Source organism: Mus pahari, chromosome 15 (genome assembly GCF_900095145.1).
Source record: "Mus pahari chromosome 15, PAHARI_EIJ_v1.1, whole genome shotgun sequence".
Classification (NCBI taxonomy): Eukaryota; Metazoa; Chordata; class Mammalia; order Rodentia; family Muridae; genus Mus; species Mus pahari.
The window spans coordinates 66,859,068-66,874,175 of NC_034604.1; positions in this window are offsets into that span (position 1 = coordinate 66,859,068).

Below are 15,108 nucleotides of genomic sequence, written 5' to 3' on the forward strand. Positions count from 1 at the left end.
TTAGTATTTGCTAATTTTACTANACTCTTTTGTTATGTATATGTAGGGAAGTCATAGGGATTATAAATTCAATTTGAGTAAAGTTTAAAACCATATATNTTATGATAAAGGGCCTTTAACTTAAGATGGCCAAAGCACTGATATTATATATTTGCTGTAAAGAGAATTATAAGAGTTTTATTTTTCTGATATTAAAAGTTACTTAATAAAGACTTGTTTCCATTAACTTGAATGTATTCTCCTTGGTGTTTTTTCATATAGCTGTTAGCATTTCATCTTAGACAAACTAGTTACTTTAAGCTTTTCACTGAGACTAACTTCTGAAAGACCATGGTTTGATAAAAATATACTGTTTGCAAAATTGATTTGATGTTGATTGGAGTAGATTGCTGCCATTTGGTTATAAAGATAAGGGCATTTAAGATTGTGGTAAAGTAAGAGAGGCTCCAGGAACTCTTATTCATATTACCAGGAATTTCTACCCCATTCTGGTTAATCTGCAGTTTGAACATCATGAGTCAAACTCATGGGCAGGAGGAAGCAAACCATTTTGCCTCCAAGCTTAGTTGAATTCTGGAGTTAGGCACTTCAAACTTCAAGATTGGATCAATGGAACCCCTATGCAAAGTATGTAGCAAAAGTGGGAAAGACTAGAATAATTGGATTTAGAAAATGAGCACAGACTTGAACATACTAGGAGCCGCGTTACTCTGGATTTTCCTCCAGAGCTGGACACTTCCTTCTGCCACCTGCCTTCCCCTCCCTTAAATTTCTATTTTTCTCATTCAGAAACTTTACAAACATTAAAGGATTAAGAGTAGTAAGTTCTCTTTTCCGTTTCAATATTTTTCTACAATTTAATGGTTGCCTTAATGTTGTGACTACTCCACACTTCAGCCATTTCCTGTTGGTTGGTCATTAAGTCATAGGTAATGGAGCATTGAAAAGATACAGGACATTGCAAATCTAATCACATTTGACTATCTCTTAGGAACTTTCTGTTTAAGCTAGCAATGTGGAATTATCAAAAGTTAGAAAGTAATTGAATTTTCCTGCCATTGAGATTCTACCCTCCTATACATGCACTCATGTTCCTTGATTTTAAAGGATGCCATGCCTGCAGGGCCAGAACACTTCAGTAAAGGAAAGTGGTCAGAGACTTAAAATACCAAAATTCTTGGGTCAAAAGTGGAGGTCATTAAGCAAAAGAAAATATCAAAAGTGTTTTGTTTTGTTTTTAGATTATTATATCTTAAGTACACTGTAGCTGACTTCAGACACACCAGAAGAGGGCATCAGATTTCATTACGGGTGGTTGTGAGCCACCATGTGGTTGCTGGGATTTGAACTTAGGACCTTTGGAAGAGCAGTCAGTGCTCTTAACCGCTGAGCCATCTCTCCAGCCCCGAAAGTGATATTTTTAAATCCCTAGGCCCCCATGACTTTGGATCTCTGTGTTGTCTCCTGGGACTGTTTGTAGCCTAAGGACAAAAGAATTACAGAATTCCTTTCCCTTTAGATGCCGTTAAAATTACAAATCTTTGATATTTGTCAAGTTCCTTAAACAATAGAGCTAAGAATGCAGCTAAGAGGTAGAGCTCAGGCCTGCGATGTATGAGGACCTAGGTTCAATTCCCAACATTCTCTAAAATTTTATATATGTATAAAATAATTTTCATACCTCCCTAGTCCTAACGTACTTTTTCACCTTTAAATCCATAATACATATATCTGCTGAGTGGTATATGTGTGCGTGTACCTTAGGTTTGGAGCTACCCACAGTCACACCATCTTAAACGTTGAATAAATCTTTAAAGGATAACTTAGACTGATGGAAGTTCTGTTAAGTTAGGGATGTTCTTAGACAAGCTAAAACTTATTTGCCTATATTCAAAAATGAAATTTTGAATTTCCTTATGTGATCCTGAGACTTCAAGAGAATAATTGGCTTTAAACTGGGAATTAAATTGTAGGGATTCCCATTGTGAAGCACCAAGGATCATAACTTTTTGTGACATTTCTCAAGGTGAAAGGCAGTGAGATTTTAACCTGATTTCTCCCCACAATTTCAGGGAAATTACCAAGACAAGGGAGATAGTTTGAGGTATACTTGAGTCAGATACAAACTGCTAAAGTATGATAGCTACTGAATATGGTAGAAAAATGCAATTTAAAATATAAACAATCTCAGAGGTTGAAAGAATACCTGATAGTCTTAGCTAATTCTAACAAACATTTGTAAATTAGCTAAGCTGTGAAGTTTATTAGAGAATAAAGTATAATTTTATGACTTCAATATATTCATTAGCTATACCTAGTATGTCTCTAAGCAATAGAGTTAGTAAATAAACCATTCTTGGTAAGAAGTCGTTTATATTCACCAGGTAAAATTTTCTGAAAGGCAATTTAAACCCACAGGAAAGCTCCTTATTTCTTTGATCTTAACTGTAAAAACTTGCTTTGACATTTTATGCATAATAGTATTGGTGTTAGGAAATGGCTCTTAAGGTTGTAAGATCTTGGCTATGCATAGCCCAAGCTAGCCTTAAACTCAGAATCTCCTGTCTTGAGTACAGAGGTTACAAGTGTCCAGCTATCCTTTTGGTTTGGTTTCATCCAGTCATGGGAATGGACACATCATGGTAGGTGCTACCACCGAACTGTGCCCCCAGCCTCTGGCCTTTGCTACATTAAGAACATTTTCTGTACCTAGGCTACAAGAAAACCAAGATTGGACTATGAACGAACCCTTGATTATGTTGGATTAAATGGCAACTTAACCTTTATGATGCTTGGTGACATCTCTAGTGGAAATGCTGAATGGGAACTCAGGAATAGCTTACCTAGAAGTGACACAGATCTTTGCCAGCTCAGTTATCTTTTGGCATAAGGATGAAGGTTCTCCGAATTCATATTTTGAGAGCTGTTGTCATTTGAATTTGAGAAAGCAATCTCCAAAAACGTGCTTTCCCTGGGCTGTTCTCCGCTGCCTTTCTTGGCTGCATTTAAAACAATGAGATAAGGTTTAATTCTCAAGATGAGAGACTTGCAGTGAGATCTCAAGCCCTGGTCATATCTCTCCTAAACAGGTTCCTAGTTCTTATTGTAAGGTACGTCTTGGTGTCAGAGCTTATAATCAAGGCTTGCACAAAGTAGACAGGCCTTTGAATAGACAGTCCTTTCCTATTTTTCTTTATTTCTCACCTTTTAAGTGATTTCAGTTCTTGCCCTTTGTATAACCTCTCTCCAAGGAACTCAGCTTTTAAAACCTTCCTCAGGAGTATCATCTGTAGCCATCCCTCTGCCACCACTATTTGGACACACTTTGGTACAACCCTCCAAGGAAAAGATGGAACCACTTAGACTCGTAGTTCTCAACCTTCCTAATGCTATGCCCCTTTAATATAATTCCTCATGTGGTGGTGACCTGACCCCATCCATAAAGTTATTTTTGTTGCTACTTCATAACTGTTATTTTACTGCTGATATGAATCATAATGTAAATATCTGTGGTATGCAGGATATCTGATATCCAAAAGGGTTAAGAACTACTGACTTAGACAATGTCTCTGTCATTCAGATTTTTAATTTGAAGTTGACCAGCAAAAGGGATTACCACCTTTGGAAGTTCATCTGAGTTCTTAGCATTTCCCATCCTTATCAAGTCCAAGATCATTGAGCCTAGGTTGCTTCTGAGCTAGGCCTGCAAATCTCCCAAGACACAGTGAGAGAATTCCATTAACGTCAAGCCTTGGGCATCCCTTATAATTCAGGGTTTTTGTTTTTTGTTTTTTGTTTTTTTTTTCTGTCTTCCTTAAAGAGGGTATCTACTTCCTTATCTTGCTGGCTTTGTACTTTGAGTCTTGTTTTCTCCATCTATGAAATAGAATACCACTATAGACTGTATGAAACACAAAAGAATCCCAGAGCTGCTGAGTAGTTAATTTGCTTGCCTACCTAGCCAGCCTCCTGGTTCTGATTCTTCATAAAGTCCAGCATGACTGAAGTGTTCCTAACAAGCAGTGTAGAGTCAGAGCAGAAGCTCTGAGTTAGGAGCTGCCTCTAGCCCTGAGGCCACTATATTACAACGTGAACCTCCTGTGCATAATCTTTTTTTAATCAACCGTGGTCCTAGGAGTGTAGGCACTGTCATCTCCATTTTGCAAAGGATGAAGCTGAATGTTAAGAATTTAATTGGCTTGAGGTCAAAATTTAAATCCGTAAAAATTAAAATCCCTCAAGTGTAAGTGCATTTTCAAAAGATTCCATTGAAAATGTCTCCTTTATTGCTAAACTAAATATTTTTCATTTAATTCTTGTTTATTTTTTAATTCCTAGAAATATCAATCAAAAGATTAACAACATACTTCAAATAAGATAGGGTTAATTTGTATTCTCAAGACATTTGATGGCCATGAAGAGTTTGGCGTACATTAAGGGACCAAGTCTCATTTCAGCCTCCTTTCAGCATTGTTTGTAAACTCACTAGTCATTAAAGTGAAATGTCAGAGTCAGCCAAAATTTTGATGGAATTGGGATTTTATTTTATTTTTATTTTTTTGGCATCATCTTAAAAGTATACAGGGGCAAAAAAATAAAAAAAAAAATTTTTTTTAAAGTGTGGCCTAGCCAGATAACTTTGTTGTCTTTTTCCAGAGCTGTGCAAACTTCTGCTTCGAATTTGGAGGCTTTAAATATGTAGTCTGCTTCATCCTAGAGAGGAATTGAGAGTGAGACTAACAGTTTACCACTGTGAGATGCTCCTCTGCCTGCACACTTCAACCCCTGCCAATCTCTATTCCGACCCTCCCACTTCCGTTGTTTTCCACATCTGTATAAACTTTGCAGCTGTGACAAGATGCCTGAGAAACGACTCCACGGTTAGGTAAGAGTGGTGGCTGCTCTTCTAGAGACCCTGGGTTCAATTCCCAGCAACCATGTGGTAGCTCACAACCTCTTATAATTCAGCTTTCAGAGGATTCCCTCTTCTGGCCTCTGACCCACAGCAGGCACATAGCATGTAGTGTGTACACCCATACACAAAGTCTTGTTCTAAAAATAACTGGGATGGTGTAGGTTCAGTGCCAGAGGTCTCCATCACTTGGTTCTGTGATGAACCTGTGCTAAGGCTCATCATTGGCAGATGGTGAGGGAAATCCAGCTCAGCTCATTGGTGGACAGGGAGTGGGGAGGAAGGGACTGCAGGAAAGATGGTACCTTCAAAGTGCTGGCTTCTTCCCTCCCTGCCTCACTTCAAACATTCAACTCACCAATGGTTTTATCCATTGGTAAGGTTAGTGACTTTGCATCCAATCACCTTCTCCATAGTATAAGTAGCTGGAAACCAAGCCTTCAACACATAACTTCAGGAACGTTTTTATACCCAGACTAGAGCAACATATTGCCAAAAAGTACTTAATTCCATCCACTGATGAGTCTGCCTTAATTAAGTCTAATATTTTTAATGTTCCCTTGAATTCCTGCTGATTATCCAGAAAAGACTCCTGTGGTTCCTGGCTGCTGCTGCTGCCTCCTCTGCCAGATCCCACACTTACAAGGCTGTTTGTCTCTGCTTCCTCCTGGTCAAGGCCTGTATCCTTTCCTTAGGTCCAGGCTTCAGCCTTAGCTTTACTGCTGTTTGGGAGTGGATACTCTGTCAGCGTAGGGGTGATCAGGGACTCTCCTATACAGTGTAGGGGCTTGCCCAGTATCCTCTGTCTTCTGCCCACTTAATGTCAGTAGTACATAGACACTGGTGACTTCTGGCATTGCTAGTTACACCCTAAAGGGTAAATTTGCCCCTTCCCAATAACCATTGCTTGAACCAAATGGAAAATGGAGACTTCATCTTGCCTGTTGCCCTGAACAAGTTCTCAGTACTAGAGCAAGTGAGGGGAAAAAGTTTTCAGTGAGCAAAAATATCCCCCACTATTAAGTATTTGAATTGAGCATGCCACTAAATGTTTGCCATACAAGCACACTTTATCAAACTCTGGGAAGGATCTAATACCCTCTGATCGAAGGGAAGACTCAAAAGAGTGAGCTTTCCCACTGTACCTGTGGGGTTTTGGTGTGTGTGGCCTTCACAGGGTTCCACACTGCTTCCTGCCCCGGGCAGCTTGCCCTCTTGACTGTCTCAACCTGAGGTCCACTTTACAATCTGTGTCTTTCACATCACAGATGCCCCAAAGCAGCTTGCTGCTGGGATGCCTGGCCATGGTGCCCTGAGGACGTGCCTTAGAGCCACCAAGCACCATGTGGAACAGATTCCATTCCGGCAGATCTGTCTGGTGAAAGATGATCCATCGTTGCAGAGCAAACCAGAATTAGGTACACCACTGAATGCTTTGTGTGTGACTCTATTTCCCAGGCATCTACCTTCCTTACATCCCAAGATTTTATTAGAAACTTGGGGGACTCTGTGCCTCTAGGAAGTCTCCTTTTTCTCTGACTTTCCCTTTGGTCCTTTTCTCAATAAGGGACAAACGTCTTCAGAGCCGCCACTTTTGACTTCAGTGTGATGTTATCCCTTGGGGCTTTGAGATTTCTCTCAGCCAAGTCCTCCCTCCTGTGACTTATTCTGACATCCTCAGTTCTCTCCCCATTGTCAAATGATGAAAAGAGACACCCCCCCCCCAAATGTGAGTCTTTGTGTATTCTCACAGATGAGTGTTCAGTTTGGGGGACAATACCAAGACCATTTATTTGTACAAAACCCTGTGGACTTATCTCCTAAGGCTTGGGAGTTGAAGCTCCCCGGGGAGGTTGTCTCTATCTCCCAGTCCATCTCCCAGATCTTCAGGAGCTTCACTTTCTCTTATCTGGAAAGGCTCAAGTCCAACACTGAGGGAGTGTGCTCAGACTCACGGGCTTTACGACACAGACACACCCTTGAGACAGTGCAGACCAATGCTCCCGAGTGCTCCAGTCACCTGGGAACACTGGAGACAGACTGGCTTCCACCCTCACAGGTCTCAGCCCACGTCCCACTGCACCGCAGCAGGGGTGCTTCACTTCCCCCTGCCTGCTTTCAGCAGAAGCCTGTAATATCTCCGAAGGTATGTGGATTTTGTTGTTGTTGTTGGGTTTTTTTAATCACTAAGAAGCGTTTTCTGAACATTTTTCATAAAAACTGCCTTCAATTGCTTAATTCCCCACATACCCTTCCAAGAGTAAAACCGATGCCTGAGAAGACGTTCTCGACCCTCCTGTGTTATCTCCAGCTGGCGGCTGTTCAGAGAAGCTCTCAAAAAGCTCTCCTACCATTTCCTGTTGCTGCTGGGTCATGAGAGGACGCTGGCCAGCTTCATGGTGGTGATATTTGTTTGTCTAGGGCTTCTGGCTGCCTAGGTCTGGAATCAATAGATCAGGTTCCTCTAGCCTCAGGTCCAGTTGCTTCTAGAAACAAGTGAAAGGGGATCAGGAAGCTGAAACACTCAGTTTTGACCAGAAAGGCAGCACAAATGGAGACCCTGCCTATCATTAGCAGAAGATGGTGAAGGCCCAAAACAGGGAGAGAGCCTTCTCTGTCCTCAGCTCTCAGGCTTAGAGCTCCTGGGCGTCACATTTGAGGGCTGTCTGTCTTATTCTTTTATTCCACTCTGGGCAGTGTTAAGAGGAACTTTGCTGCCAACCCATGAGAGCAGTCATTAAAGATGGGGTAGGGAGGAGACTGAGAAGTTTGCAGAACTAAGACTCCAAACCTGTGGTACTAGAACATCAAGCTAAGGCCGTACCACCCAAAGCCAACCAGCCCTCAGCCTCCTTTTAGAGAGTTCCAGCATTTAATTTCAAGTTCACTGCTTATATTAATTGCAGTAAAACAAAACCCCTTGGATGTGAACTAACTCATTCATGAAATACTGTCTGTCCTGTGCTGTTGGTTGTAATCAGACTCCAGGATGTTTGTCCCTGTCATTCCCCATTCCTGAGTCATCCTATGTGCTTTGGCTCTGCACACAGTCTTATCAGGGACACACTGCCTGGTGGTCCCCTAGCAGGATCAAAATAGCGATGGTGTCAGGGAAGGTCTTTTATAGTGGTCTTGGTCCCACACCAGTAGGAGACACCACATGCTTTGTTACAGCCTCAAGGATTTACAAGGAATTTGGTCAAATGAGACACATTCTGGCTAGCTGGAATGAGGGGACAACAGAGGCATGGAACTACTCAGACCTGGAAGGTGGACTATGTTGTCCTGGGATTCCAAGCAGCTCGGGGGAGTGTGTGAGTCTCATGCAGGTCAGCCAGCCCAGCCCTGTGTTCTTCCAGGGTGGAACTGCAGGATTTTTCAGAGGAGGGACGGACTGACTAAGGAAACTTCCATCTGGAGAGTAACTAGGTAGAGACAGCAGAGAAAAATGGCAATCTTCAGCTCAGCAATCCAGATACTTAACTGTGAGGACCCAGGATGAGAACAGTTTAGCCAAATATGTTTTCTGACCCAGGATGGAAATTCTGGCAGCGATGGGTACTGGCTGGTCTCACCCACAGCCCTTAGGTCAGGCCATCTGGTTTAAACAGGCAGTAGCTGACAGGCTGAGGACAGTAGCTGACAGCTCAGTCCTCCTGGGTCCTCAGGAAAATACTTTACCAGCCACCTTACCTCAACCAGTCCTCTCCTTGCTGTTCACCCACCTCATCCATTGATCCCTCCCATTGACATTTGTCAGCCAGAGCCAGCATCCAGCCTAAAGAAACAAACACACGAAACAGATCGTCCTCAGTTACCTGGGTCCTTGGACCTCCCCCTCAGCTCTCCTCTGGAGTTTAGGGAAAGGGCTTTAATGCATTCTTCTGACTGAAATCGAACCCCACCCTTCTGGGCAGCTGTGTAACATTGGTGCTAAATGGACACAGCCAGCCAATTTGCACAGCCAACGTAGGTCATTATAAACAGTGAAAATCTAGGTGATGCAATTTGGTTGCAACTTGTATGGCATGGGCTCAGATGCGGGTTTGCGTTTTCAGGAGCCTTGAGCTCAGATAGTAAAATAGAAACAGAACCGAGCAAGTGCCACTCCTGAAGCTGCTTGCCGAATGTCGGAACTGTTACAGGGTGTGGCTGCCATGCAAACTCCAACTCGCCTAGCTGTCCAAATAATAGGCAATTGTCCTTCCCAGGGCCCAGGCCTTCTCGGGTGGCTTGTGGGCAATGAGGGCTTGTGGAAACCCACAGTTTCTAGAAACCAGAAGACTCTTGACTGTCACAAAAACAAGCCACTCCCAGGGGTGATATCTAAAGACAGGATAGTTTCTAGAAACAGCCCCTGCAAACCAGAGTCCCTGCTTGTTAATTACATAGACCCATGTCTTCATGAGTGGTCCCCCTTGAGACTTTTTAGAGGGAGCCAGCAGTATGAACATACATTCCTTCTTTACAAAGGATGGTTTAGTTATTGCATTGGTCCTGTGTCTGTCAGAACCATCCCTAGCTTCACTGGAGTATGAGGAAATAATAAGGTTTGTACCTTGGCAGGTGAAATGTCCAGACCAAGGGCCTTCTGAGTGGCTTGGGAATGGGCCAAGCATCTTTTGCAAAAATCACAAAGGTCTATAATAATTTTGTCAAACTGAAGATTGGAAAGGAAAACTAGATGTTGGCAGAATGCTCCAGAATTGGCCAGTCTTTATGTTGTAGTGGTCTTTTCTGTCTCAAACCATTTCCTAGTTATTGTCTTCCTTTGCAAGATCAGGAGTGCAGGTTCTTGGTGCCCATTTGGCTCGTTGTCAGACAGCTGGAGCTGAAATTAGAAGCCAGGACCCCATCTGCTCTCCTGCAAAAGAGGGCCACCAGCAGCTTCCTCTCATAGACACGAGCTTTGGTCTCTGTGGCTCAAGGCATGAGTGTGAATTCAAATACTGTTCTCCTGCAAGGCAGGGTTTCTGGAACTCAGGGATGAGCAGAAATGCTTTCACAAGGGGTCAGAGCATAAATGGTGTGTGTGACACAAAAGTAGCTTCAGACCACTCGACGGGCCAGTGATGCCGGGATGTGAACTTAGTAAGACATCTTTAGGTCACAAATACTTGAGGTTTTCAACACTTTCCAAGTCCAAAGCTTAGCACTGAGTTCGTAAGTCCATGTTGGAAGAGGCTCTGGGCAGACTTGACTAACAGGATCTTAGTAACTTCTGTCAGCAGCTGTACCTTGAGTGTAAAATTTTAATGACAGATTAAGGAAACTAAGAACGAAACAAACAAACAAACAAACAAAAAACACCACAGGATGCCCCGGACAAAGAGGCTGGGGATATTGACTGGCTAATGTCACCTGCTATGCCCTGGGACTTTCTGGAAGACAGTGGCTACCCATCTTGGCAGCCATTGTATTTGAGGCACCATTGGAAACCATTCAGTCCTTGTGAGAGCAGAGGCCCTGCTAAGCTGGTGTCCACAGGCTAGCTGACCATGAGCCAGATGGCAACTCCCCCTGCTCAAAGCTTCACCAGCATTCGGTCCCTTCTGAGGGTCCTTCCTCGACACAGGAAGGTGAAAAGGCCTGGTTGTTCCACATTGCTGACATGTTTGAGGTAGCTGAAGCACGGCACTCCACAAGTTTCAGATTCTGAAGTGTTTAGATTTCAGTTTTTCAAACCGCTAAGTCGACCTATGGAAGTATTCTAGAACCCAAAAATTGTAGAAGTCTGAGTCACCCCAAGGTCTCTACATTCTAGATAAGAGATACTTAACCTGCATCTCATAAAGTTGCCCTGAATTAATAAGATGCCTTAACGTTTTACATATGGAAACCTGAAGTGGCCCACCCAAGGCAGAGCACAGGAGGAAGGAACTTCAAATTCCTCTTTTTCTTTTTCTTTTCTTTCCTATGTAACCCTGGCTGACCTATAGCTTGCTCATGCTTATGCCAATCAGGCTAACCTTGCCCACAACAGAGATCTCCCTGCCTCTGCCATGCTAGGATTAAAGGCGTGTGCCGCCACACCAGCTAATTTCAAACCCCTTACTCATTCCCAGGAGTGTGGTGTCCACAGAAACCACCGGAGACAGGGTCCTTCTGCATGAACAACCGCAGGGAATCCTGTGTTTCTATGTGCCCCTTCATTAATGGGATCACAGACAGGCAGCACGGCGTGGTGGAAGGATGGATGACTGTGTTAATGTTGAATCATCCATCAGATGCCTCAAGTTAAACTTGCAGTGGAGCAAGCAACCTGCAAAGATTTTTCTGGAGTGTGGTCATGTTGAATCAGCACAATAAGGATGAAGGGTGTGTCCAGTGGGCAGCCTATTTACACACTCGCCCCTCATCCATGGCCATCCATAGCGAGTGACACTCTGTCTCACAGAGCAGAGAACTTAACGCAAGCTCACTGATCACAGAGGGGGAAGTAGACCAACCATCCACAGCTTGTTCTTCTCACATGGTTCTCCTGTCCTTTTGCAGGAAGCTCCGAAATACACCTTAATGACAGTGCTTGGGCCCCGTGCAGAGAAAGTTCAGAGATTTCCACACTGCCCAGGGTGCAGCACCGAGTGTAGCTCTGCTGGGCCCAGGTAGAAACTGTTTGCAGTTGTCCCTACTCCCCACAGCCTACACGCACACAAGGTCTATAGTTCTGTTATATTTCATCAGACAGCAATGCAAACACCTGCAAAATCCTGACATCCAGGAGACCCCTCAGAAGTGGCCTGGGTGAGCATGGGTGTGCTTTGATGCGACCATCTATCTGCCTTGTCTGTGCTGACTGCATCCCATGTTGTATGGCTCTCCCGTTACTCCAGAGCCTCCTGTAGAAGGTGCTATTGGGCAGGGGAGATGGAAAGGGTCTTCCTGCCAACTGCATCCTGCCAGAGCATGGCCTCTGCCCATCCACGTGTTGATCCACACCACCTTCTGGCTCGGCCTCTATGGCCTGCTCTTGGAAGAGAACGGCTGACTGGGGACCTGACATGAAGTGTAGTGATAGCCTGCCCCACACTGGTCTCCCTCACACCCTGCTATCTCAGCAGCAACCCCCCAGCTCCTCCATACTAGCACGGTGCCTGCATGGAGCCTTTCAGTCCTAAGACAACCTTCTCAGACAGCAACACAAAGATCAGAGGGAATATGGCTTTTGAATTATTGTTTTTGTTTGATTCTGGTTTTGGGGGGTTTGTTTTTGTTTTTCATTCTGGGGTTTTGTTTTGTTTGTTTTGTTTTCCTTTTTGAGACAGGGTTTCTCTGTGTAGCCCTGGGTGTCCTAGAACTTACTCTGTAGACCAGACTGGCCTCGAACCTAGAGATTTGCCTGCTTCTGCCTTCCCAGTGATGAGGTTAAAGGTGTGCGCCACCGCCACCTGGCTCGTATTTTTGTTTTTATGTTGCATATTATCTTAAGACTGAGTGGGTCAAAATAAATGTCTCCCCCCTTAAGAGAAAAACGGGGGGGGGGGGACCAGCAAGATGAATTCTAAGCCAGTCTGGGCCACAAAGTGAGGTTCTTCTCTCAAAACACCAAAAATCACCAGGACTGAAAACACTACTCAGTGGTGGAATGCTTTCTTAGCATGTACATACAAGTTCACGGGTTCCGTCTCCCAGCACTACAAAAGTAAAAATAAGATAAACCCAGAAATACCGAGGGGCCACATAGAGGATCCACCTGGATGTCTCGGGACCACCAAGGCCAGTGGTTCTGAGTAGAGAAGCCAATAAGTGGGTTCCTCACCACTGCACCACCCAGCCCTCTACCCACCAACGCCCCCACGCAGCTCCCCACCTCCCCAGCAAACACACACACACACACACACACACACACACATCTGTCATAGCGTTTCTGTCACAGCTCTGCCCTTTCTACAAGGCCGCAGCGTCACAGCCACATTCAAGGCCAAGGAGTCTGCCTCTAATATGAACTTAGGCTGTGCGACAGGTCATCCGTCCACACACAGGACCCTGGTCTGTCCCTTGGGACAGTGGATATCCCACCGCTGTGATCCACCTGCTTCTGGTGCTTCCATTCAGACTGGGGCCGTTTCCAGACAGCTGCAGCTTCTCCTAGGAGCTTGCTGTTAAAAGAGTAAATGCTCACATCCTGTGGTCAGGATGGAGCAAGCCTCCTGTTGGCTCTGACCCGCCTGAAGCCAGAGACCCGCTGCCCTAGATCTGATCCCTGCGTTTATCAGTTGAGATGACGATAAAATGGACTCTTTTCCAATGCCTTTGTCAATCCTTCATAGTACAATATGCTCGTCGGGCAATAGTCAGCATGGATATTTATGTGTGCACCAGCCCAAGTTACAGATCAGAGATTCTCCAAATAAATACTTATTTGTATTTATTTGGGAGGATGATTGTGATAGGAATATTTAAGCCATAGAGACTATGGTGAAGGCAAGGGAGGTTTAAAAAAAAAAAAATGAGGAGGAGGAGGGGGCTGGTGAAGTGGCTGAGGGTAAGCCACACTGTCCTCTGTCCGTGAGGCCTCAACCCTATGCAAAGAGCTGCAGTCAGCGAGGGATGCTGGAAGTGAGAGAAACGGTCTCTCTCGGTGAAGAGGACACCAATTGGTTATCCGACACGTGGCCAGCTCTGAGGCATGTATACAGGTAACACTGAGACTGAGCAGGTTATATTTAGGAATGTATGTGCGTCTGCATTCATCTGCAAAAAAAAAAAAAACAAAAACAAAAAAAAAAACAGTTCATGACGAAAGAAGCCATGAATCTGAGAGAGAGCCAAGAAGGTTTCTAGGGGAGGATTTGAGGGGAGCACAGGGGAGAAGGGTGATAACTGATCTCAGAAAATTTTAAGAAGTTTAAGAAAGAAGTTGTCCTCTCATCTCTACATGGGCATTCACACCCGCAGACCATAAACATGCTACAACAGTATCCAATAGTAGATAGGAGAAGGATGACATCTGATACTGGAAACAGTAACCCTTGGTCACAATGACCGGTACCAAGACCAATCAGAGGCCAGACCGTTGCTAGGCAGCAACTCCCCAGTGGAAATATGTTTTGTATAAGGGTGTGGTGGCCTCTATACACGCTTGTAATTCTGACAGCACCCTTTACAGTCATTACTACAATCACTATGCCATTAACCCTTGGGGTCCTTCCAGCTTTATTTTTTGTTGGGGTTGATGTGTCTCCGTTTTTATTCTGACAACTTTTTTTCTTGCACCTTTCTCAGGTATGAAAGCATATTTCACTAGTCTTGATTTCAGTTTGACCAAATGCCCTCCTCGTTTCGGCTGATTAAAGAGCCACCAGCTATTTTTGCTGCTTGCCATTTGGGTCTGTGCACTATCATTTCCACATTAGTGTCATCTTCAGTCCAAAGCTTGGCTTCAACATGGTTCCAAAGGCAAGCACACACTCTTATTTGTGAGAGTTGGTTCATTTAAAAGTAGCCAACTGGGCCTGGAGAGATGGCTCAGCAGTTAAGAGCACTGGCTGCTCTACCAGAGGTCCTGAGTTCAAATCCCAGCACCCACATGGCAGCTCACAACTGTCTGCAACTCCTGTTGCAGAGAATCCAATACCCTCATACAGATGCACATACAGGCAAAACACCAATTGTACATAAAATTGTGGAAAGCCTTTTGGGGTACCGCTTGGCAGGAGTCTGACATTGGCAAAGGACAAAGAAGTGGGCTTCAGACAGGAATCTGACATCGGCCTAGGACAAGGAAGTAAGCTCAGGCAGGAATCTGACATCAGGGCAAGCTAAGGAATCTGCAAGAATCTAACTTTAGGCTGTGATAGGGAAGTAAGGTAAGGCAGGAATTTTAGTCTTAGGGTGGAACAGAAGAACTAGGCTTCAGGCAAGATTTTTGGGCTTGGACAAGGAAGTTGGCTCCAGTATTTGGGTCATTATGACAAGCCCCCCCCCTTTTTTTTTTAGATTTAAAGATTTATTTATTTATTATATGTAAGTATACTGTAGCTGTCTTCAGACACTCCAGAAGAGGGTGTCAAGATTTTGTTACGGATGGTTGTGAGCTACCATGTGGTTGCTGGGATTTGAACTCCGGACCTTTGGAAGAGCAGTCGGGTGCTCTTACCCACTGAGCCATGACAAGCCCTTTTAAACAACTGTCATGGCAGCACAGCACATACAATCCCATGCTGCTTTGTTAGTTCCTATTGTACTGCTTGCCC